This window comes from Nyctereutes procyonoides, unplaced genomic scaffold (assembly GCF_905146905.1).
Source record: "Nyctereutes procyonoides isolate TBG_1078 unplaced genomic scaffold, NYPRO_anot_genome, whole genome shotgun sequence".
Taxonomy (NCBI): Eukaryota; Metazoa; Chordata; class Mammalia; order Carnivora; family Canidae; genus Nyctereutes; species Nyctereutes procyonoides.
This window is the reverse complement of record NW_026575020.1, coordinates 16,528,425-16,551,870: the sequence shown is the minus strand read 5'-3', so window position 1 is coordinate 16,551,870 and position 23,446 is coordinate 16,528,425. Positions and strand designations below refer to the sequence as shown.

The 23,446-nt window shown below is 37.2% G+C and overlaps 1 non-coding gene across 1 annotated transcript; it reads right to left on the bottom strand.

Moving 5' to 3' along the window:
- Positions 1 to 18,483: 18,483 nt before the first annotated feature.
- On the bottom strand, positions 18,484 to 18,585 carry LOC129518426 (small nucleolar RNA U13). The gene has a single exon (XR_008666193.1). It is a non-coding gene; the product is annotated as a small nucleolar RNA U13 (small nucleolar RNA).
- Positions 18,586 to 23,446: the final 4,861 nt, after the last annotated feature.

The following is a 23,446-nucleotide window of genomic DNA, read 5'->3' as shown; positions in this document are numbered from 1 at the left end:
CCTGGATATCTCTTAGATCCTTCACGAAACCCTCTGCTACCTCCCTAAGAAGTTACATCCTGGATTATTTATTAAACTAATGGCCAGTGTGTGGGTCTAATGCTGACCTAGCCTCCCCCTGAACCCTGGCAAGCCCCCTCTTCCAACTTACCACATTATATTGTAATTATTTTTATATGTCCTCTCCTCTTCTAGTGAATGTCTTCAAGACAGATGCCATTTTTTGTTTTTGTTTATATTCCTCCCCTATAATGCTAAACATGTTGCCTGTGACATAAATAGGGGTTAATTTGTTAGATGAATGACTGAATGAGTAACTGAGTGAGTGAATGGACTTTGATCTTTATTGCCTTGTTCTCAGACCCTATAAATGTTGGGCTCCAGGAGGTGGCCTCCCTGACGAGACTTTTCCATTCATGCCCACCCTTTTCTATAATTATCAATTTCCTAGCCTTTATTCCATGCTTGCCAGACATAAGCCATCGCTGGCTTAGACAAACCCAGCTCATGAGATACACTGGACCAATTCTTTCTGGTCTTCTTCTCAACATCCCTCAGAATATGGGCCTGACACATACTGAGTGTTTTCTCCATTTCCTACCTCTACAACATAGCTTAAGTCTCCATCCCCGAATACTTGAATCAGGGCCAGATCACCTGGTCCATATTCCCCAGACTCATTCTTTTCCCACTCTTTACATCTCTACCATTCCAGCAGAGGAAAAGCTCAGGGTAAGTGTATAGAATGACTGAGAATTTACATAGCATAGTAATCAGTGAATTCAGTAAAGTGATTACTTCTGTAATTAGAGGTAGGTGAGATGAGACCAGGGACAGTCTATGGGGGCTTCAACGGTATAAGTTGTAACTTATTTCTGAGGATGTATACATAAGCATTCATTATTCTTTATACCTTTTTGTAATTCTGAAATGTCTCCATTAAAAATTTCAGAATTAGAGGTCCTCAACTTTTATCCTAGTGGAAGGCCTGCAGATGGATCTGGGGATAGAGACAGCACTGGTGACGGACTCTTGAAGCTAGGCGGAACTCAAGCAAAATGTGCAGCAGAAAGAGGACAGCAACAAAAATAATTAAGAGAAGTGTAGATGTTTAAGGGACCTATGAGACAATGTCAGGCAGAGTAACATTCACATTATAGAGGTCCCAGAAGAAAAAGAGAAAGAGAATGGGGCAGAAAAGTTATTTGGAGAAATAATGGTTGAAAACTTCCCTAGCCTGGGGGAAAAAACAGATATCCAAGTCCAGAAACACAGAGAGTTTCAAATCAGATGAACCCAAAGAGATCCACAAGACACATTATAGTCGAAATGTCAAAAGAATCTTTAAAAAAGCAAGAGAAAAACAACTCATTATGTACAAGGGAAAGCCCATAAAAATATCAGCTGATTTTTCAGCAAAAACTTTGCAGGAAGTGGCATGACATATTTAAAGTGCTGAAAGGAAAAAAAATATCTTCCAAACAAGAATACTCTACTTGGCAAGGTTATCATTCAGAATTGAAAGAGAGATAAAGAATTTTCCAGACAAGCAAAAGCTAAGGAAATTCATTATCACTAAGCCAATCTTACAAAAAATGTTAAAGGGCCTTCTTTAAGTTGAAAATAAAATGTACTAATAACAAAGAAATATATGAAAATAAAATCTCACTGATAAAGATGAATATATAGTAACCATAGTAGTTTAACCAGTTAGAAAGCTAGCATGAAGGTTAAAGGACAAGAGTATTACAATTAAGTATAATTACAATAATTAGTTAAGGAATACACAAAATAAAAAGATATACAATATGACAAAAACAAAATGTGGGAGGGGCAAAATGTACAGTTTTTTAAATGCATTCAAATTTAAATTGTTATTAACTTAAAATAGACTGTTATGTGAATAGGTAATTGTATGTGAACCTCATGGTGACCATAAAGCAAAAACCTATAGCAAATACATGCAAGGAATCTAAACATAACACTAAAAAAAAAAAAAAAAAAAAAGGCATCAAACCACAAGGGAAGAGAGAAAGAGAAGAAGAAAAGAACAGAAAGGAACTACAAAAACAGCCAGAAAACAATTACCAAATGGCAATAAATACATACCAATCAATAATTATGTTAAGTAAAAATGCACTAACTTCTCCAATCAAAAGACAGAGTGGCTGAATGGGAAAAAAAAAGCAAGAGTTATCTCTATGTTGTCTAAAAGAAACTCACTTCAGATCTAAAGACACACAGACTGCAAGTAAAGGGATGGAAAAAGATGTCCCATGCAAATGGAAACCAAAGAAAGCTGGTATAGCTAAACTTTTTTCAGATAAGATAGGCTTTAAAACAAAGACTGTAATAAAAGACAAAGAGAGGTATTACATAATAATAAAGAGGCCAATCCCATAAGAGGATATAACATTTGCAAATATTTATGCATCCAACATAGGATATCTAAATATATAAAGCAAATATTAACAGACCTGAAGAGAGAAACACACAATAATAGAGTAAGGGACTTTACTATGATTTTATAATAATAGTAAGAGACTTTAATACCCCAATACATCAGTGGATAGATCACCCAGACAAAAAAATCTATAAAAAACATTGGCCTGGGTGGCTCAGTGGTTGAGCATCTGCCTTTGGCCTAAGGTGTGATCCCAGGGTCCAGGGATCGAGTCCCATAGCAGGCTCCCTGCAAGGAGCCTGCTTCTCCCTCTGCCTATGTCTCTGCCTCTCTCTCTGTGTCTCTCATGAATAAATAAATAAAATCTTTAAAAAATTAGTTTTAAATGACATATTAGACTAGATGGACTTAATTGATATATACAGAATATTCCATCCCAAACCAGAATACATTCTTTTTGAGTGCACATGGAACATTCTCCAGGACAAATCACATATTAGGCCACAAAACAAGTCTCAAAATTTAACACAAAATCATTTCAAGTATCTTCTCCAAACAATGATATGAAACTAGAAATCAACTACAAAAAGAAAATAGGAAAAATCACAAATATGTGGAGATTAAAAACATGCTACTGAACAACCAATGGGTCAACGAAGAAATTAAAGGGGAAATTAAAAAATGACTTGAGACAAGGGTACTGGGATGGTTCAGTCGGTTAAAAGTCTGCCTTTGGCTCAGGTCATGATTCCAAGGTCCTGGGATCGAACTCCACATCAGGCTGCCTGCTCTGAGGGAAGCCTGCTTTTTCCTCTCCCTCTGCCTGATGCTCCCCCTGCTTGTGCTCTCTCGCTGTCAATAAATAAATAAATAAATAAATAAATAAATAAATAAATAAATATTTTAAAAAATAACTTGAGCCAAATTAAAATGGAAATACAACAACCCAAAATCTATGGGATGCAGCTAAAACAGTTCTAAGGGGGAAGTTCACAGCAATACAGGCTTACTGCCAAAATCAGAAAAATCTCAAATAAACAATCTAATGTTATACCTTTATACCTAAAGGAACTAGAAGAACAAAAGAAACCCAAAGTTAGTAGAAAGAAAGAAATAATAAAGATCAGTAATGCCTAGCTGGCTCACTCTGAAGAGCATACATACGACTCTTGATCTGTGGGTTCAAGCCCCACATTGGGTGTAGAGATTACTTAAAAAATAAAATCTTAAAAAAAAAAGAAATAATAAGTATCAGAGTGGAAATAAATGAAACAGATACACACACACACACACACACACACAGAAAAGGTTAATGAAGTTAAGAGTTTGCTCTTTGGAAATATGACCCAAATTGACAAATCTTTAGTTAAACTCATCCAAAAAAAGGGTGGGGGGAGCTAAGTCTCAAATAAAATCAGAAATGAAAGGAGGTGAAGTCCAGTGAGAATGGTGAAAATTAACAAGACAGGAAACAACAAATGTTGAAAAGGATGTGGAGAAAGGGGAACCCTCTTGCACTGTTGGTGGGAATGTGAACTGGTACAGCCACTCTGGAAAACTGTATGGAGGTTCCTCAAAGAGTTAAAAATAGAGCTACCCTACGACCCAGCATTTGCGCTACTGGGGATTTACCCCAAAGATACAGGTGCAGTGAAATGGCAGGACACCTGCACCCCAATGTTTATAGCAGCAATGTCCACAAAAGCCAAACTGTGGAAGGAGCCTCAGTGTCCATCAAAAGATGAATGGATAAAGAAGATGTGGTTTATGTATACAATGGAATATTACTCAGCCATTAGAAACGACAAATATCCACCATTTGCTTCAACGTGGATGGAACTAGAGGGTATCATGCTGAGTAAAGTAAGTCAACCGGAGAAGGACAAACATTATATGGATTCACTCATACAGGAAATATAAAAAATAGTGAAAGGGATTATAGGGGAAAGGAGAGAAAATGAGTGGGAAAAATCAGACAGGGTGACAGAACATGAGAGACTCCTAACTCTGGGAAATGAACAAGGAGTAGTGGAGAGGGAGGTGGACCGGGGGATGGGGTGACTGGGTGACAGGCACCGAGAGGGGCACTTGACAGGTACGAGCACTGGGTGTTATACTATATGTTGGCAAATTGAACTCCAATAAAAAAAAACAAAACAAAAATAAATAAACTACCTTTGAAATGATACTTTTTAATAAAAGAAAAAAATATTTCATTTTGTGTACTAGTTTTTAAAATATCTTATTTAAGTTGAATTTTACTTAGTCTGACTCACCCTCCCCCAATCCCAGTATTACTTTATCATCACTTTGAATTGATCTTTAATAACTTTTCACTTGAAAATTTCCTTTCTCTCAGCACTAAACAAGATAAGAGAAATTGATAGTCACAATTGAAATAATCTTTCTCTAATATGTATATGAGTGTCAATTGTCACCTATTTGATTTACATAAAATGGATTATATTACCATTTGGACTAATACTACGTAACTTGGCTGCGGTCAATGAAAGTAAATGTTATACCTAAAATCAAAAGAAAGAAAGAGAAAGAAAGAAAGAAAGAAAGAAAGAAAGAAAGAAAGAAAGAAAGAAAGAAAGAAAGAAAAGTTGCAGGATCCTTGGGTGGCTTGGCAGTTTAGCACCTGCCTTTGGCCCAGGGTGTGATCCTGGAGTCCCGGGATCAAGTCCCACATCAGGCTCCCTGCATGGAGCCTGTTTCTCCCTCTGCCTGTGTCTCTGCCTCTCTCTCTCTCTCTCTCTCATGAATAAATACATAAAATCTTAAAAAAAAAAAAGGAGGTGAAATTGCAGTTGATACCATGGAAATACAAAGGATCGTAAGAGATTATTATGAACAATTATAGGCCAACAAATTAAACTATCTAAAAGAAATGGATAAATTCCTAGAAACATAATCTTCCAAGACTCATGAAGAAAGAAGACTCAAGAATTATGAAGGAGGGGGCACCTAACTGGCTCAGTCAGTAGAGCATGCAACTCTTGATCTCATGGTCATGAGTTTGAGCCCCACATTGTGTATAGAGATTACTTTTTAAAAAATTAAATAAAGAAAGAAAAGAAAAAAGAATGAAGAAATAGAAAATCTAAATAGAAAAATTACTTGTAAGGAAATTTAATCATTAATTAAAATCACCCAACAAGCAAAAATCTAGGACTAGATGGCTTCACTGGTGAATTCTACCAAATAGGGTAGGTTTAATACCCATCCTTCTCAAACTTCCAAAAAAAATTGAAGAGGACAAAAATGCTTCCAGACTCATTTTATGATGCTGACTTTACCCTGATACCAAAACCAGACAAAGATACCACAAAAAGAAATGTACAGGCCAATATCACTAATAAATATAGATGCAAAAAATCCTCAATAAAATATTAGCAAACTAAATTCAACAATTCATTAAAAAGAATCATACACCATGATCAAGTAGGATTTATTATAGGCATCAAGAGTTGTTCAACATCTGCAAATCAATCAGTGTGATACATCACATTAACAAAATGAAGGGTAGAATCACATGATCATCTCAATAGATGCAGAAAAAACATTTGACAAAGTTCTACATCCATTTATGATAAAAACTTTTCAACAAAGTGGATATAGAGGGAATAAACCTCAACATGATAAGGGCCATATGACAAATGCACAGCTATCATCATATTCAACAGTGAAAAGCTGAAAACTTTTTGTTTAAGACAGGAACAAGATAAGGATGCTCATTCTCACCACTTTTATTCAACATAGTATTGGAAGTCCCAGCCACAACAATCAGACAAGGTGAAGAAAAACATCTAAATTGAAACAGAAGCAAAACTGTTATTATTACAGATGCCAATATATATGTATATGGAAAACTAAAGATTTCACAAAAAAACTCTTAGAATAAGAATGAAATTAAAGTTTCAGGATGCAAAATAAACATACATAAATCTGCTATGTTTCTATACACAAATAACAAATTCTCAGAAAGAAAAATTAAGAAAACAATTTCATATACAATTACATAAAAAAAATCTATGAATAAATTTAACCAAAGAGGTTAAAAACCTGTACTCTGAAAACTAGAAGACATTGATGAAAGAAATTGAAGACAATGCAAATAAATGGAAAGATATGCCATGCTCATGGATTGAAATACCTTTTTTCTTAATTTTTAAAACAATTATGAAGCAATTTTATTTTAAAATGTTAATTTTATAACAGAATTACATCTTTGCAACCATTTAAACATAAACTGAAAATTTTTATTGATTGAGAAATAAAGGTAAACATAATTTTTGAGGGAGTGTACCAGCAAAATCTTTAGAGAACTCTATACTTCAGCATGAATGAGGCTGTACTTGTCCTAGTGCATGTGGAGATCTATAGGCCCTTCAATGGTAGTAGCAACCTTTCATTCACTGATGCATCCCTGAGGCCAACACAGGCCTTGACATGTAGTAGTATGTCAATAAATATTGGCTGAACAAATTAAGTATAGTTTTTCAGGAGATATTTTTTTAATTCAATTAATTAACATATAATGTATTATTAGTTTGAGAAGTAGAGGTTCAGTGATTCATCAGTCTTACATAATACCCAGTGCTCATTATATCATGTACCCTCCTAATGTCTATCACCCAGTTGCTCCAACTTCCCACCCCCTGGATTGAAATACTTAATGTTATTAAAATGTCCATAACACCCAAAGCAATCTACAGATTTGATGCAATCTCTATCAGAATACCAATGGCATTTTGCACATAACTAGAATAAATAATTCTAAATTTGTATGGAACCAGGGAAGACCCCAAATAGCCAAAGAAATCTTGGGAAGGAAGAACAAAGCTGGAGGTATCATGTTCCCTGATTTCAAAACACTATTACAAATTTATAGTAATAAAAACAGTATGGTATTGGTATAAAGACAGGTTCAAAGATCAATGGAATAGAGAGCCCAGAAATAAGCACACAAATATATGGTCAAACAATTTATGACAAAAGAGCCAAGAATATACAACAGGGAAAGGATAATTTCTTCATTAAATAGTGTTGGGAACACTGGACAGCTGCAAGCAAAAGAATGAAACTATAGTGCTACCTTACATCATACACAAAAATTAACTCAAAATGGATTAAAGACCTAAATGTAAGAATTAAAACCATAAAACTCATAGAAGAAAACATAGGCAGTAAGCTACTTGACATTAGTCTTGGCATTAAATTTTTGGATCTGTCTCCAAAGCAAAAACAACACAAGCAAAAATAAGGGACTACATCAAACTAAAAAGCTTTTGCAAACAGAGGAAACCATCACCAAAATGAAAACAAAAATAAAATTCCAACCTATGGAATGAGAGAAAATATTTGCAAATCACATATTCAATAAGGGGTTAATATGCAAAATATATTAAAAACTCATATAACATAAAAGCAAACAAACAAACCAATTAAAAAATGGGCAAAGGATCCAAATACACATTTTTTTAAAAGAAGACATGTAGCTGACCAACAGACACATGAACAGACATTCAACATCACTAATTATCAGGGCAACGAAAACCAAAACCACAGTGAGATATCACCTCACACCTGTTAGAATGGCTAGTATCAAAAAGACAAGAAAAAGCAAGTGTTATTGAGGATGTAGAGAAAGAGAAACTTCATACACTGTTAATGGGAATGAAAATTGGTGCAGCCATTGTGGAAAACAGTTTGGATGTTCCTCAAAAAATTAAAAATATAACTACATATGATCCAAGTATTACACTTCTGGATACTTATCTGAAGAAAACAAAAACACTAATTTGAACAAGTATTTGCACTTCTATGTTCATTGCAGCATTAGTCACAGAAGTCAAGAAGGAAAAAACCAGTGTTCATCAATGGACAAATGGATAAGGGAGATGTAAATATATGCAATAGGATACTACTCAACCATAAAAAAGAAGGAAATCTTGCCATTTGTGACAAAATGAATGGACCTTATGGATATTATGCTAAGTGAAATAAATCAGAGAAAGACAAATACCATATGATTTCACTTATGTGTGGAATTTAAAAAAACAAATGAACAAAGTCAAAGTCACAGATACAGAGAACAGATTTGTGGTAATCAGACAGAAGGGGTTAGAGGATGGGTGAAATGGGTGAAGTGGGTAACAGATGGTAACTAGATTTACTGTGGTGATCACTTTGTAGTATATACAAATATTATGCTGTACATCTGAAACTAATACAATGTTATATACCAATTTTACCTCAATTCAAAATATGTTCAGCAGAGGAAAAAGGGCAATGGAAGGCTTCTGGGTTCAGAGACAGTATCTTTAATCATAAGGCTGTAAGCTCAGTTTGACTGACTATGAAAGCCTATGAATCTATTGTGTTTACTGGTGAAAATCTCAAAATAGGCAATTCCTAGCTTATTAGTTTATTTGTTGGTCTGTTGTCTGGAACTGGGAACAAGTTTTGCTATAGAAATAATATTACAAATGGATCTCTGCCTCAAGATCAGTCCACAAAAGCTTATGGAACCCTAATATACATAAAATATTGTACTAATAATATTGAAGATCCTAACCACTCTTTATAAAAGTGTTTCTGTGGGAAAGTGCAATTAGAGTTTTAATGTCGGTAACACATATTCCTCAGCCCTATAAGTTCTCTGGACTCTTGACCTATTCCCACAGTGCTGATTCTTATCAGAATGGTTCCATATGTGGTAGAGGGTAGATTAGTTGCTTTCTGTTGCTATAGGATTCAAGCTGGAGTTCCAAGTAATTTAACTCCACAGAGATGATCCCAGCCCCACCATGTGGTCTAAGTTTAGCCTCCTGAACACAACAGGGAGCCTCTTATCCCTATATGTCTTGTACACCCTATCACAAGCTGATGCTTAGACTCTGTCATATTAGGGACCTCATTTGCAGATTTCTGGGACTTCAGGGGAGATGAACAGGAGTTCTCATCTCATGAGGGAAATGCTTGAGGAGACTTTCGGACTAGTACAATTCCTGAAACTTTGGGAAAGGAGATAAGCATGGGACAACCTTTGAAAAAAGGATAGTATGATCAAGAATTCACCCTGAAGTTGGTTAAATTAAGATGAAAAATGTTCTAAGGTTAAGACACCAGTTGCTTTGGTAGGAGGAGATATTCCTGAGTGTGATACAGAGGAGCACATCCAAATGCTTGGAGAACTAAAAAAATTGAAAGATCTGCATGGTGTTTGGGGAACCTAAAGACAGAGCTATCATTTCTCCACAGGCAAAATGTCTTGCCTGTTGGCTATAAAATTCATAATTGTAGGAAGCCTTCTCACTACCTCCAGAGTCCTAGCCATACTGGTGGAGGACAATGAATATTTGGTGGTCCTGGTGATCAGGAGAAGTGGTGAGGATTCCAAATTTGACCCGAAAGAGCTGCAGAAGCCAGTGAAAAAGAATGTAAGTCCCTGTGATCAGCACTAGAACAGCTTTGGACAGTGAGACTTAGAGTCCTAGTACCACACAAGGCTTATTTTGGTAAGAGCAGTCTGATGGGAAAACTGCCTTATCTATCTCTTGATGAAATTATAAATCAAACTGCCTTGTTCTCCTTGAGTCAGGGAATTAGGTAAAGAGACTCTCCTGCCAGTGAATCTTGAATGATGTGACCTAGACACTGAAAATCCAGTTGACTCCCAGAAGCTATGCCCTCAGACTGTCAAGGACTCTAATCACCTAAACCTCTAGAGATGTCCTGGTTGTTGTCCTTCTCTAAGCACATACCCCGTCTTTCCCTTTAATTCCATCAGTTTCATGTTATCCTCCTAAAACTTTTCTTTTCTACTCAAGTTTTTCAGAGTCTGTTCCTATTGTGAACAAATGAGGAATTCTAACTAACCCTATTGGCAGAATGTTGACAGATCAAGGCAAATCTACCACTACAACTTGTAAAGCAAGTAACAAATCCACTGATGGCATAGTTATAGCATGTTATCCCCCACATTAGAAAAATGATGATTCATATCACTGAGATGTATCATTGAGATGGAATGGGCTCAACTCTCACCTGAGAAGGCAAAAGTGAGTGAGTATAAGGAAGAAAATAACGTTTTTACTTAAACATTACCCCAGGAGCAGATCACCAATTCTTAGCTCTACACTGTTCTATTAACGTGATGGTATAATATATATGATGGCTATGTGGTAACCATGGTTTTATCTCACTTATTTACATAAATATATTGTTATTGATGGAAAGATTTTTAGGAAAACAGGCAAACTGCAACACTATTCCCTTATTATTTAAAAGGACCGAATTAAGCTTCGATGTTAGATTAAAAATAACAACTGAGACAAATGGGTCTGGAAGTGTGTCTGCTTAATTAAACCAAACAGTTGGCCAAGTAAAGTGAAGTATGTTTCAACTCAACCAGTTGGCATTTTCGATTTGCTCCATGATTAGCAGGTTGTGTGGCTGGGCTTGTCTGAAAAAGAGCAGATTTTATCCATTCATATCTGGTCCTAAAAGATACCATCCACCCCACCAAATGGTCTGTGGACTTCAGCCCATGGTCTAGCCTGATTTCCTTAGGCATAGGAAAGGATGTTTCACATTCCAGTGGAGTGCAGATTTGTGGGTTCAGACTGAAGCAATGATGGACTCAAGGGGTTCAGGCAGCTTTCTCTGGTCTAGCTGGTTTCTCTCCCACTTGACATAAGGTCACTGTAGTGTAGATAGAAACTGGGGACATTCAAGACACATGCTGTCCCTGGATTTCTGGCTCTGATTAGAGGTCCATGACCCAACCATGGCCTGGAAAATCCATTCCTTCTCCTGTCATGTATCTGCCATCATTATAGCCAATGCCTCTTTGCCTCCGTCCCAACCCCCAACCAAACCCTGTTTTATCTATGATCTCTGTTTACAGAATTCTGGTTGAGCAAAAGGCCTTCAGGGACATGCTTTTACAAACAGAAATAGAGGAGCCTCCCTGCTATGTGAATGGGGCAATACAATAGGTCTGGTTCCATGTGACGATCCTTTATGTATATTCCTTTGAGAGTTAGGGTGAGAAATCTTCAGCAGGTATAACTGATCCTCTCCCTTTGTGACAGTTTTATCAGTCTCTCTACCTCGTTCATCTTAGTCCCATTGTCCTTTGTAATAAAGAATAGAGAATTCTTGGGATCCCTGGGTGGCGCAGCGGTTTGGCGCCTGCCTTTGGCCCAGGGCGCGATCCTGGAGACCCGGGATCGAATCCCACGTCGGGCTCCCGGTGCATGGGGCCTGCTTCTCCCTCTGCCTATGTCTCTGCCTCTCTCTCTAGCTCTGTCTCTGTGTGACTATCGTAAATAAATAAAAATTAAAAAAAAAAAAAAAAAGAATAGAGAATTCTTGATTTGTAGAACTACCACAAATTCTACAGGTCTTCCATCTGCTCCTACTGATCTCTGAATTCTAGCACAGGTCTTTACAAAATAAAAACATCAAGGAGCCAACAATTTCTCCCAGATCTGGAAGGAAATGATAGAAAGACTACCTTATTATTGAGTAAGTCTAAATACATGGCATTGCCATCTTGCTTATGTAGTGTCTCAGTCATTTAATGAACAGCACTTTGTATGATTTCCTGGAGGTCATACTCTATCTGCACAACCTCCTGAGATACTTCCCCAATCTAACATGAGCCCATAAACCAGGTTCCTTGACCACTAGCAGTCGCATCACTCCAGGCCAATTCCACAAATTGTGTTAGAGATCCCCATAGTTGTTCTATCCAGCTAGGTTCACCAAAGGCGTTCAAGTTATTTCTGGGATTCTCATAGGCCTCTTCCTTTACTGAACCCAAATTAACCTCCTCAAAAGGAAGAAAAAGTTTCCCCTCAGATCCAGAGTTAAAGTATTCTAGCAGTTGAAGACTTGATTATCTCCTTCCCAACTTCGACATACCTGGACCCAAACAGTTCTATACCATTGAAACCAATGCCTTTAACAGTGCAATGGGGACCATACTGCCCCAAGATAAGAGAGCCATGGTTCTGGAAATAATCAGTCCCTGTGGAAGAAGCTGGCTTGGTTGATATAAACTATCTTATTTAATAATGAGAATCATTTATCATCATGGCTACCTTAGAGGTTTGAAGACATCAAACTAGATACAGGTAACCAGTGTCCTGTGACAATGTGCTTAGGCCACTAAAGCCTGGAAAAACTGAGCTAGACTCAAGATAGCCCCTTTCTTTGAGTGTTTTTTTAAGTTTTACTTATTTAAGTAATCTCTACATCAAATATGAGGCTTGAACTCACAATCCCCAGACTAAGAGTCACGTGCTTTTCCTACTGAGCTAGCCAGATGTACCATGATTTTTTTTTCAGATTTTAATATCTATCACAAATGAGGTAGTGAAATGGCCAGGTGGGTTCCCTATTTCAAAGTACCAGGGAGTAGAGGAAACATCTTTTGGAAATTTTTCTGTGGCTACAGCTAACAAAGGCAATCCAATATCTGATGTTTGTGGTGCTTAGCACAGGCACCTAGCACCAGGAGTAAGTCACGGAGATTCTGAACACTATGAAACCCTTTCATGAGGACCAGTGGCTATATTTCACAAGTAGGGAACCTTGTCACAAGCACATTGCCTTATTATAAGGTACATTGATTCTCACCTCATATCACACATCAAAAGGAAATCCTGCTAATTTAAAGCATTAAATATAAGATAATATCTTAAAATACTAGAAGAAAATGTGAATATTCACCTTGTCTATTAGATAAGGCAAAACCCTCTAATCATCAAATCAAGAGATGAAAGACCCAAATAAATTAAAAGTCAATTCAACCACATAAAAAATTTTCTCTATAGCAAGATATCATAATAAAAATAATACCAACAATAAATATGACAAAAGGTTAATATATTTCAAAATCCTTATGTTGCATCTAAATAAGCTCATAAGAAAAACAGTGATTCAAATTTTAGGAAAAAAATCAGTAAAAAAAGAACAGATGATTCACAACAGATGAAATATAAATAGCTAAAAAGTACAGAAAAATCTACAGTTTTATTAGTATTATTTATCAAAGACATTAACATTAAGTAAGATAACATTCAATCCTGATGAAATTGTAGAGAGAAATGTAGATTTAACCAAATTTTGTGTAAAACAATTTGATCTTATTTATCAAGAGTCTTAAAATGCTCAAGCTCTTTGAACAAATAACTTTATTTTTAGGAATAGCTTCTAAGAAAATAATCAGAAATGTGAACACAGTTTCATGCAAAAAGATATTTATCATAGTATAATTTATAATTGAAAACAACCTAAATATCCAATTATATAGGTGAAAGTGTTGATCTATAACAAATCCATATGAAATTCAGGGCTCCTGCCTGTAGTCATTAAAAATAATTTTGTTACACAGAGATACTCATGAAATGATGGTAGGTGTTAAAAAACAGAATACCAAATTGAATACACTCATAAATGATATATTGAAATAACATTAAAAGACCAATTAAAGGGGGTGCCTGGATGGCTCAGTTGGTTAAGCATCTGCCTTTGGCTCAGGTCATGATCTCCAGCCCCACATCAGGCTTCCTGATCAGCAGGGAGTCTGGTTCTCTCTCACACTCTCCCTCTCTCTGTCTTCCTCTGCCCCTCCCCACTGCTTGTTCTTTCTCCCTCAGATAAATAAATAAAATCTCTAAAAAAACAAAAATAAAAAACAATTAAAATTGTGAAAGTATAAATAATTTTATTTTTTATACTTTTCTATATTTTGCATTTTTTGAAGCCCAATAAATGGTGTTTTTTTAAATTGCCTGTGGATTTTTTATAGTGCTTTCTTTTTTTCCCTACAACTTTACACCATAATGTTTTATTTTTTCCTTTTTCTTAAAACACTTTTTTATTTTTTTTTAAAGATTTTATTTATTTATTCATGAGAGACACAGAGAGAGAGAGAGAGAGGCAGAGACACAGGCAGAGGGAGAAGCAGGCTCCATGCAGGGAGCCCCACGCAGGACTCGATCCTGGGTCTCCAGGATCACACCCTGGCACTAAATCGCTGCGCCACCAGGGCTGCCCTTAAAACACTTTTTTTTAAAAAAAGACTATTTATTTATTTGAAAGAGAGAAAGAGGGCACCTGGGTGACTCAGTGGTAGAGCATCTGCCTTTGGCTCAGATCATGATCCTGAGGTCCTGGGATTAAGTCCCACATCAGGCTCCCTGTGGGGAGCCTGCTTCTCCCTCTCGCTATGTCTCTGCAGCTCTGTGTGTCTCTCATGAATAAATAAAAAAAAATCTTAAAAAAAAAATGAAAGAGAGAGTGCATGTGATCAAGGGGAGGGGTAAAGGAAGAGGGAGAGAAAGAACCTCAAGCGGACTCCATCCTGAGCATGGAGCCCAACATGTGGCTTGATTCCACAACCCTGAGATCATGACCCAAGCCAAAATCAAGAGTCAGACACTGAACCAACTGAGCCCAGGGGACCCTCTTTTTCTTTTCTTTTCTGTAATTTTTCCTGTGGATTCAACAATTCTTTTCTTTTCTTTTCTAAATTTTTTAAGTAGGCTCTATGCCCAACATGGGGCTTGAACTCATGACTGAGATCAGGAGTTGCATGCTTTACCATCTGAGCCAGCCATGTCTCCCATAATGAGTTTTCTGGTGGTGCTCAAAGAATTGTACTTTAGATAATAACTGACAAATACATTTTATATATGAGATAATTTCATATTAAGTAAGTCCGTACTTTGATATATATTATCTTGGAGCGTGACTGAATTCATTGGTAGAGTTTACTTTAAGACTGAAGTAATTTTACAATGTAGTCTGAACTGGCTTGAAACTTTCAGCAGACCCCTCCCATATGACAGCCTAGATGCTTTGTCAAAGGTTCCTGTCCTCTGCTTTGTCTTGGGTCATATCTCTCAGCTCTATCTTTATCTTGCTTTTGGTCTTGCCCGACTTCTATACAGATTCTTCAACTCAAAGCTACATTCTTAAACTTTTCTCTTGTCTGGATGTTTTAACAGTTCCCTGCTTCTCCATTCTGTTCTCTTTGAGACATGGTCCTTTAAAACTTCAACTCAGACCAAGCCCATGTAGAGATTTCCTCAGGCCCTGGGTTTTCTTGGACTTTCACTTGTCCCAGGTTTCCAGGGCTCCTACCTGGCATAGCACTTCCAATAAGCCAATAAGGCACTTTTATTCTTTTATTGGCCTTCTTTCCTTTGCCTCTTTCAGCTTGTTCTCCAAGAAGAGACTCCATGGTCAGTTAAGTTGCCTGGGCCAGCTCCCCATCTAGATATTTGGCACCCTCCAGTGGCCATGGATGGGTGTGCTTTGGCCAGCAGTGAATTTTGGAGCTAAGTCCTCTGGAGCTTCCCCAGGCTGGTTAGTGCCCACCAGTGACAGTTAAAAGGAGCTGCTATCAGAATCAGCTATCAGATCTGGGCAAGCTTTACCCCTGCCTGGTTCCTTGCAATTCACCTCCTGCAACTTGCTGATAGATAAACTCAACAAAGGCCCTCCCTTCCTTTTTCCTATAAATGTATCTGTATCAAGATACTAAAATCTACATTCTCAAAGGAAAAACCTTTTCTGGTTTTGCACTTGGCAGGGAAGTAATAATAAGTACTAACTTAAATGAGTGTCAAATGCTGAGCTAATGCTTCAACCCATTATCACATTCAATCTTCACAATGCTGGGAGATAGTCACCTATCTTTAATCTCCATTTTATAGAGGAAGAAATAGAGGCTTAGATTGGTTACATAAAAGTCAAGGGTAAACCTAAAGGTCAGGATCTCCTTGCTAGTTGATGGCAAGTTTGAATTCAAAACCAGCCTGTGGCCCATACTTCCTAATCACTAGGCCATACAGTCTCTGTAGAAAATTGGGATGCTCAGAGGCCATGTTTTCTATAATGCAAACAAAGATAGTCTGTAGCAAAAATAAAGAATAAAAAACTAGATAGAAGCTGAGAAAACTAGAAGTAGGATTGTAACGGCTTGAGACAGAGGTTCCACTTGTTCCCAAGGCTCAGGAGCATCCATGTCCTTCTCCAAACTTGGTTGTTTCATCAGATACTTAAGTCCTCCCAATAAATTCCTCCTGGTTCAGTTTGATGTGCTTTCTGCCTCTGGCAATGCAGGAGTCCTATTAAAACAGGAAACCAAGAGGGTACTTTTGAAGATGGTCTAGGTATTAACACTTGGAGCAGCATTAGTGTTAAATTATCTGATTCATACCAGGTTTTTTTTTTTGTTTTTAATAAATAAATCTTTATTTTTTTTTATTTTTTTTATTTATTTATGATAGTCACACAGAGAGAGAGAGAGGCAGAGACACAGGCAGAGGGAGAAGCAGGCTCCATGCACCGGGAGCCTGACGTGGGATTCCATCCCGGGTCTCCAGGATCGTGCCCTGGGCCAAAGGCAGGCGCCAAACCACTCGCCACCCAGGGATCCCCCATACCAGGTTATTTTGATTGCAAAGATTGAGTCAGTATACTAAAGCCAGGTTACTCACTACTCAGAGACAAGTCAAAGAAGGGTTATAGAAAAAAACATATATGCACTAAAACCTGAGTAAATTGAACCCCAAGGCCTCAGGAAAAGTTGATACTACATCAGTGGCACTGAGGAATAGTCACTCCCTCACCTCTCAGGGCTTTTTGGCTTCTCAGTGAATCAGAACCACTCTCTCTCTGGACCAGCCTTCTCAAATGACCCGTCTTTCAATTGCAAAAGTAATACTCTAGCCCTTGTTTGTATCTCTTATTGCAGGTTTCCAAGAGAGAAGATATGACTTCTGCTTTTCTTTCTAGACCAAAGTACAGGAGGTGAAGTCATGAGGTATAGTTTATGACCACATGTCCAATCAGCTGTGGTCATGGTCATGTGGCCTACTGTGCACTCAGTATGATCAATGGGTAGGGATTTTACAAGAAGGGGATGTGAGCAGGCCAGTAATAATTGGCATCTATAATCAAGCCTACTTAAATGTAATTTGAACTCCTGCCAGTAAAAAAAAAAAAAAAAAAAAAAAAAAATTAAACATACTACAAAGATCCATTCCCTAAAGACCCTCTCTAATTATCTCAAGTTGGCAAGAGAGTTCACCTTCTGGTGTTTGTAGGCTTGCATGCTACCCTCTAGCTCAAAGTTCCCAGTCCCACCTGCACCTGCCCTAAACACTCTGCATTGAGCTAAACTACTCCACTCACTTGAGAGTCTATTAATTTTTTTCTCCCCTTAACCACACTAAAGACTTTGCTTAGTAAAGCATTTTGAAGATTTAGAAAGTGACTGTTCAGTCTGCTTAGGATTTATATCCCAAACAGATGTGCCAAGAAGTCATAGGAATCAAACTGCTGTTCTGTGAGTAGAATAATATATTAACTTGCCTTGTAGCAGTTTCGATTACACAGCTGTACAAATTGCAATGGAGTCTTCATAACTAAAGTTGCTTTTAGCAAAAGCACATCACTTCTTCAGGATGGAAGTTTTAACATAGCAGGCATCTTGAAGGGCATGCATCCTCACAAAATACTTCTCATTATTTGAGAGAAAATCATCTAAGAAAATGAGGTACAGTAGTACTTAACTTACCTTGAAGAATACTCTGCTCTTCATCATAATAGCTGAACTGGTATTATTTTGTGATGAAAATAAGGAGATCCTAAATAATGGCATCATCATCTTACACTTTTAGTCTTTCTGAGACTGGTTTCTTAACTGGTTTCTTAACTGTTAAATCACGATATCAGTACCCATATTATAAGGTTGTAGTAAGGAGCCAATGAAAGCTTTATAAATAGCTCAACTGCCAACCATAGTAAACATTCAATAAATGTTAGTTACCATAATTATTATATTTTGTTTCTCATCTTACCAAATTAAAATGTGTTTTTTAGTACAGTTTCTCATTTTATCCTTTCAACCTATGGGTAGGTATGGTACTAAGTATATTCCCATTTTATAGTAAAATTAACAGAAACAGGTTAAATAGTTTAGGATAATTTTTTCCAAGGTAACATAGACAATAAATTCACATCTTTGACATGCTTTTTTTTCTTCACATCAGTTGGGTAATGTGCCAAGGTCATAACAAGGTTTGAGGGAGGCACATATCCCTGACGGCATGAACACCAATCATCAGGCTCATGAACTACAAAAGGATTCCACATCTGTGACTTCTAATCGGATGTTCCTTCTGCACAGAACTTAATTTCTGTGACTGGGACTTCAGTGAAAGGAGGTCAATATTATACCAAAGGAAGAATCTTCCACAACTTTCATCCAAGAATTGTTACTTGGCTAGAAATGTGTAAACTCCTTCTGGCAGCCTGGAAAACTAGATAACCTGAGGGCCCATTAACTATGAGATAATTAAATCCTGATTTGAATCAAAACTAATATGCACTTTAAAGTTTTGCTGGAATTGCACTACTGGGTATTTACCCCAAAGATACAGATGTAGTGAAATGCTGGGACACCTGCACCCCAATGTTTATAGCAGCAATGTCCACAGTAGCCAAACTGTGGAAGGAGCCTTGATGTCCTTCGACAGATGAATGGATAAAAAAGATGTGGAATGGAATATCACTCAGCCATCAGAAAGGACAAATACCCACCATTTGTTTCGACCTGGATAGAACTGGAGGGTATTATGCTGAGTGAAGTAAGTCAATCAGAGAAGGACAATCATCATATGGTTTCACTTACACAGGGATTATAAGAAATAGTGAAAGGAATTACAAGGGAAAGGAGGGAAAATGAATGGGAAAAATCAGAGAGTGTGACAAAACATGAGAGACTCCTAACTCTGGGAAATGAACAAAGGGTAGTGGAAGGGGAGGCGGGTGGGAGGATGGGGTAACTGGGTGATGGGGCACTGAGGAGGGTACTTGATGGGATGAGCACTGGGTAATATGCTATGTGTTGGCAAATTGAACTTCAATAAAAAAATAAATAAATAAAATAAACTTTTGCTGGGTTTTGATGAAAGGGGTCAAAAATAAAAAAAAAAAAAAGTGAGCTGAAACAAGAACAGGAGCAATAAGCAAACATAAAAGCCAGAGCTGTCGTGGGTAAGCGCCAGTATCGGCTCAGAACAAGGAGACTGAGCTTGGAGGCACACTGCAAAGTGTGGAAATTAAACCTGAGATTCCTTCCTCTTTTGAGCCTGGTTCTGCAAGAGGAGCTTCAGAGATACCTGATCAGTTGCATCTCAGACCTCCTCTCAGAAACAAATGCAAGTACTCTAGAGTAAAGCAACGCCCAGTTAAATCCCTGGGATTTTGATATATTAAGTTCAAGAAAATATAAGCTCACAATTTAAAAAAATCACCAACACATAAACCACCATGAGTTAAGGCCAACAGAAACAACAAACAACAATTTATAAGAATTGAAGAACTAGAATTGGAATTGTCATTTACAGGTAATTAAATAACCTTTTATGAACCATTTTTAAAAATCAAACATGGAATGAAATAGATTTAGAAACAAGAGACCAGAAAATTAGTAAAAGAACCAAATATGGGCAGCCCAGGTGGCTCAGCGGTTTAGCACTGCCTTCAGCCCAGGGCGTGATCCTGGAGACCTGGGATCAAGTCCCATGTCAGGCTACCTGCATGGAGCCTACAGCCTAGAGTACACAAACCTCTGCCTGTGTCTGTGCCTCTCTCTCTCTCTCTCTCATAAATAAATAAAGTCCTTAAAAAAAAAAGAACCAAATATTACTTTTTGGCCTAATAGCTATAGATTTTGAAATTAACAACTCAGTAAATTTATTAAAAACAATAAAAACAGCTGAAGACAGGTTTAGTGACCTGGAGGTTATATCTGAAGAAATCACCCAGAGTGTAGCACAGAGTATAACAGATGGGAAATATGAAAGAAGGGCTAAAAGAGATGGAAGGTAAAACAAGGTTTAACATGTTTAATCAGAGTTCTAGAAGTAAGGAATAGAGAAAACAGGAGAAAGCCAATATTGAACGAGATAATGGCCAAGAATTTTCCTAAACTGACTAAAGATAAATCCACAGATAGAGAAAGCACAGCATATTTCAAGCATGATAAATAAAGAAAAATCCACACCAAGACATATTGTGATGAAATGGCACAATACCAAGAAACGAAGACCTTAAAAATCCCAGAGAAAAAAAGCCAGGGCACCTACAAAGAACAAGCAAAAAGCTACCAGAAGACTATTTTTCTTTTTTAAAAAAGGAATATAACAATAATTTATTGGTGTTCACAACAACCCTCAACAGTAGTTATCATTATTATTTCTATCTTAATGTAAGGAAATTCTGGCTGAGAGGGAAAGCCCAAGGTCCTACAGATATACAGCAAAAAGGATGTAGCTTAGAAATGCAAGAATGAGTGGAAAAGTAGGTCATAAAACACTGCTTCAGCCATATGCAACAACATATGAATCTTAGGACATAATCTTAGGATGAATCTTAAAAACATAACACTGAGTGAAAAAAGCAGGTGGCAGAACACTATATACAGAATACCATTTTTGTAAAGTTCACAAACAAAACTAAATAATATATTGCTTAGAAATACATGCATGCATGATTAAATGATCTTAAAAAGCAAGAGACTAATTGCTATAGACTGAATACTTTCATACCCCCAAAATTCACATGTCAAAACCAAATTCCCAATGAGATGATATGAGGAAGTGAGGCCTTTGCGATCAGATCATAAAACCAGAGCCCTCATGAATGGAATTGGTGCCCTTATAAAAGAAGCCAACAGTGCTCCTAAGTAGTTCCTCCTACCATGTGAGGTTACCACGAAGAGATGGCTGTGCATGAACTGGAAAGCGGGCTCTCATCAGATGTGGAGGCTGACCATGCCGGCACCCCGGATTTGGACTTCCAGCCTCCATTCCAGTGGGAGATATATTTCTATTGTGTGTAAGCCCTCACCTGTGCTATTTTGTTATAGCAGCCTGAACAGACTACAACAGGAAAATACACAAACTTCCAGATAGTAGTTACCTTTTCAGAGATGTAGCAGAAGAATGGAGCAAAGAGAAGCAGGGGCTGCAAAAAATAAAGGTAACGTTCTAATTCTTAGACCAGTGGTAGGTAACAAGTATTCATTTCACAGTTGTATTAACACATATGACTTCTATTCTTTTCCGTGCATCAAATGTTACATAATAAAAATAAAATAAAATTGCCAAAGGACTAATTTTAACTGGGTTTTTACAATGTATATTTAAAAACCAGTGCTTAATCCTCCTGGCTGATGGTTGAGGGATATAATCAGCCTCCAGAGTTTAACTGCCAAATTTTTGTAGTGAATCACAAAACGGCTTCCTACATAATTAATGGAAGACAATGATAGAAGTCATTACTGGCTTGGGATTTTAAATTTCTGGTCTTGTATGTTCTCTCCAAATGAACAGTCTATTCACACAGCTCTAATAAGAGGTGTACTATTTACATTATTTGTATGGCTATCTTTAACCTTGTATTCTAGATGGTGAAGAACAATTTCAATATAGGAAAAATATGTTAATAGGATAACTACATTAGAAAAAACTAGTTTAATTTTATGTTTGATGTCATATAATTAAGTTGGTAACAAGAGAAAAATTTGATGTACTCTTTTTTTGTGTAATGGGATTATAAAATAAATTCACTTTCTCATATCCAAAATTTTACAAACCAGTTTGCCCAATTTTATTTTATTTTTTAAAGATTTATTTATTTGGGATGCCTGTGTGGCTCAATGGTTGGGCACCTGCCTTCCGCTCTGGATGCGATCCTGGAGTTGTGGAGAGTCCCTGCAAGAAGCCTGCTTCTCCCTCTGCCTATGTCTCTGCCTCTACCTCCCTCTCTGTGTTTCTCATGAATAAATTTTAAAAATCTTAAAAAAATAAAAAAGATTTATTTGAGAGAGAAGCACCAAGGTGTGGCAGGAAGGGGCAGAGGAAGAGGGAGAGAGTCTTATTTCTTAAAATTGTATTTAAATTCAATTAATTAATATATAATGTATTATTAGTTTCAGAGGTAGAGGTCAGTGATTCATCAGTCTTACATAATACCCAAGTGCTCATTATATCACATGTCCTCCTTAACATTCATCACTCAGTTACCCCACCCCCCCACACCTCTTCTGGAGAGAGTTAAGCTCAGAGCCCCATTCAGGGCTGGATCTCACAACCCTGAGATCAGAACCTGAGCTGAAACCAAGCTGAAACCTGAGCTGAAACGCTTAACTGACTGCACCACCCAGGCACCCCAATTTAAAATGTTTTATCCTATTTTCTATATTTCCTGCATACCGCAGTAGTTTGTAATTATCATTAAAACATTTTTGAACTGGATGAGTTATCTGGCGAAACACTGAGTTTTACTTGTTTTGGGTGATTGTGTATGTTTAATGCTATAATAGAGGTCTTTTTAAGCTTCTCCTAATCAAAGCCCATAAACTTGATCTTCCCCAAATCTCAACATGTTATATTATCTTAGTACAGAAAAGTGTTTCCTAAACACAGTACATGCAATTTTCCCTTCAAAAAAATTAAGATTGTTTTCATAGGAGTAAATCAGCTAAGCAGTTTATCAGGTTTAATGCATTATTAATTGGAAGACATGATTTAAAAGATATCTGTATAATTTTTCAGCCCTTTGAATAGTAATACAATCTGAAATTAATAATTTCCTAGAAAAGTAAAAGGGAATTTCCCATAGGTAATTAGAATAAGCTCTCAAAATATATCCCTGTTGAAATCTATACTTACTAATATGTCAACCTTAAACTCTCCTTTTATAGTTTTTTTTAAAGATTTTATTTATTTATTTGAGAGAGAGAGAGAGTGTGTGTGTGTGCGCGCGCGCGCGCGCGCGCGCGCGCGCGCACACAAGCAGCAGGTGGGGCAGAGGGAGAAGCGACTCCCCGCCGAGTAGGGAAAGTAACATGGGGCTCAATCTCAGGACTCATGACCTGAACCAAAAGCAGTCACTTAACCACCTATGCCACCCAGGCACCCCTCTCCCTCTATAGTTTTT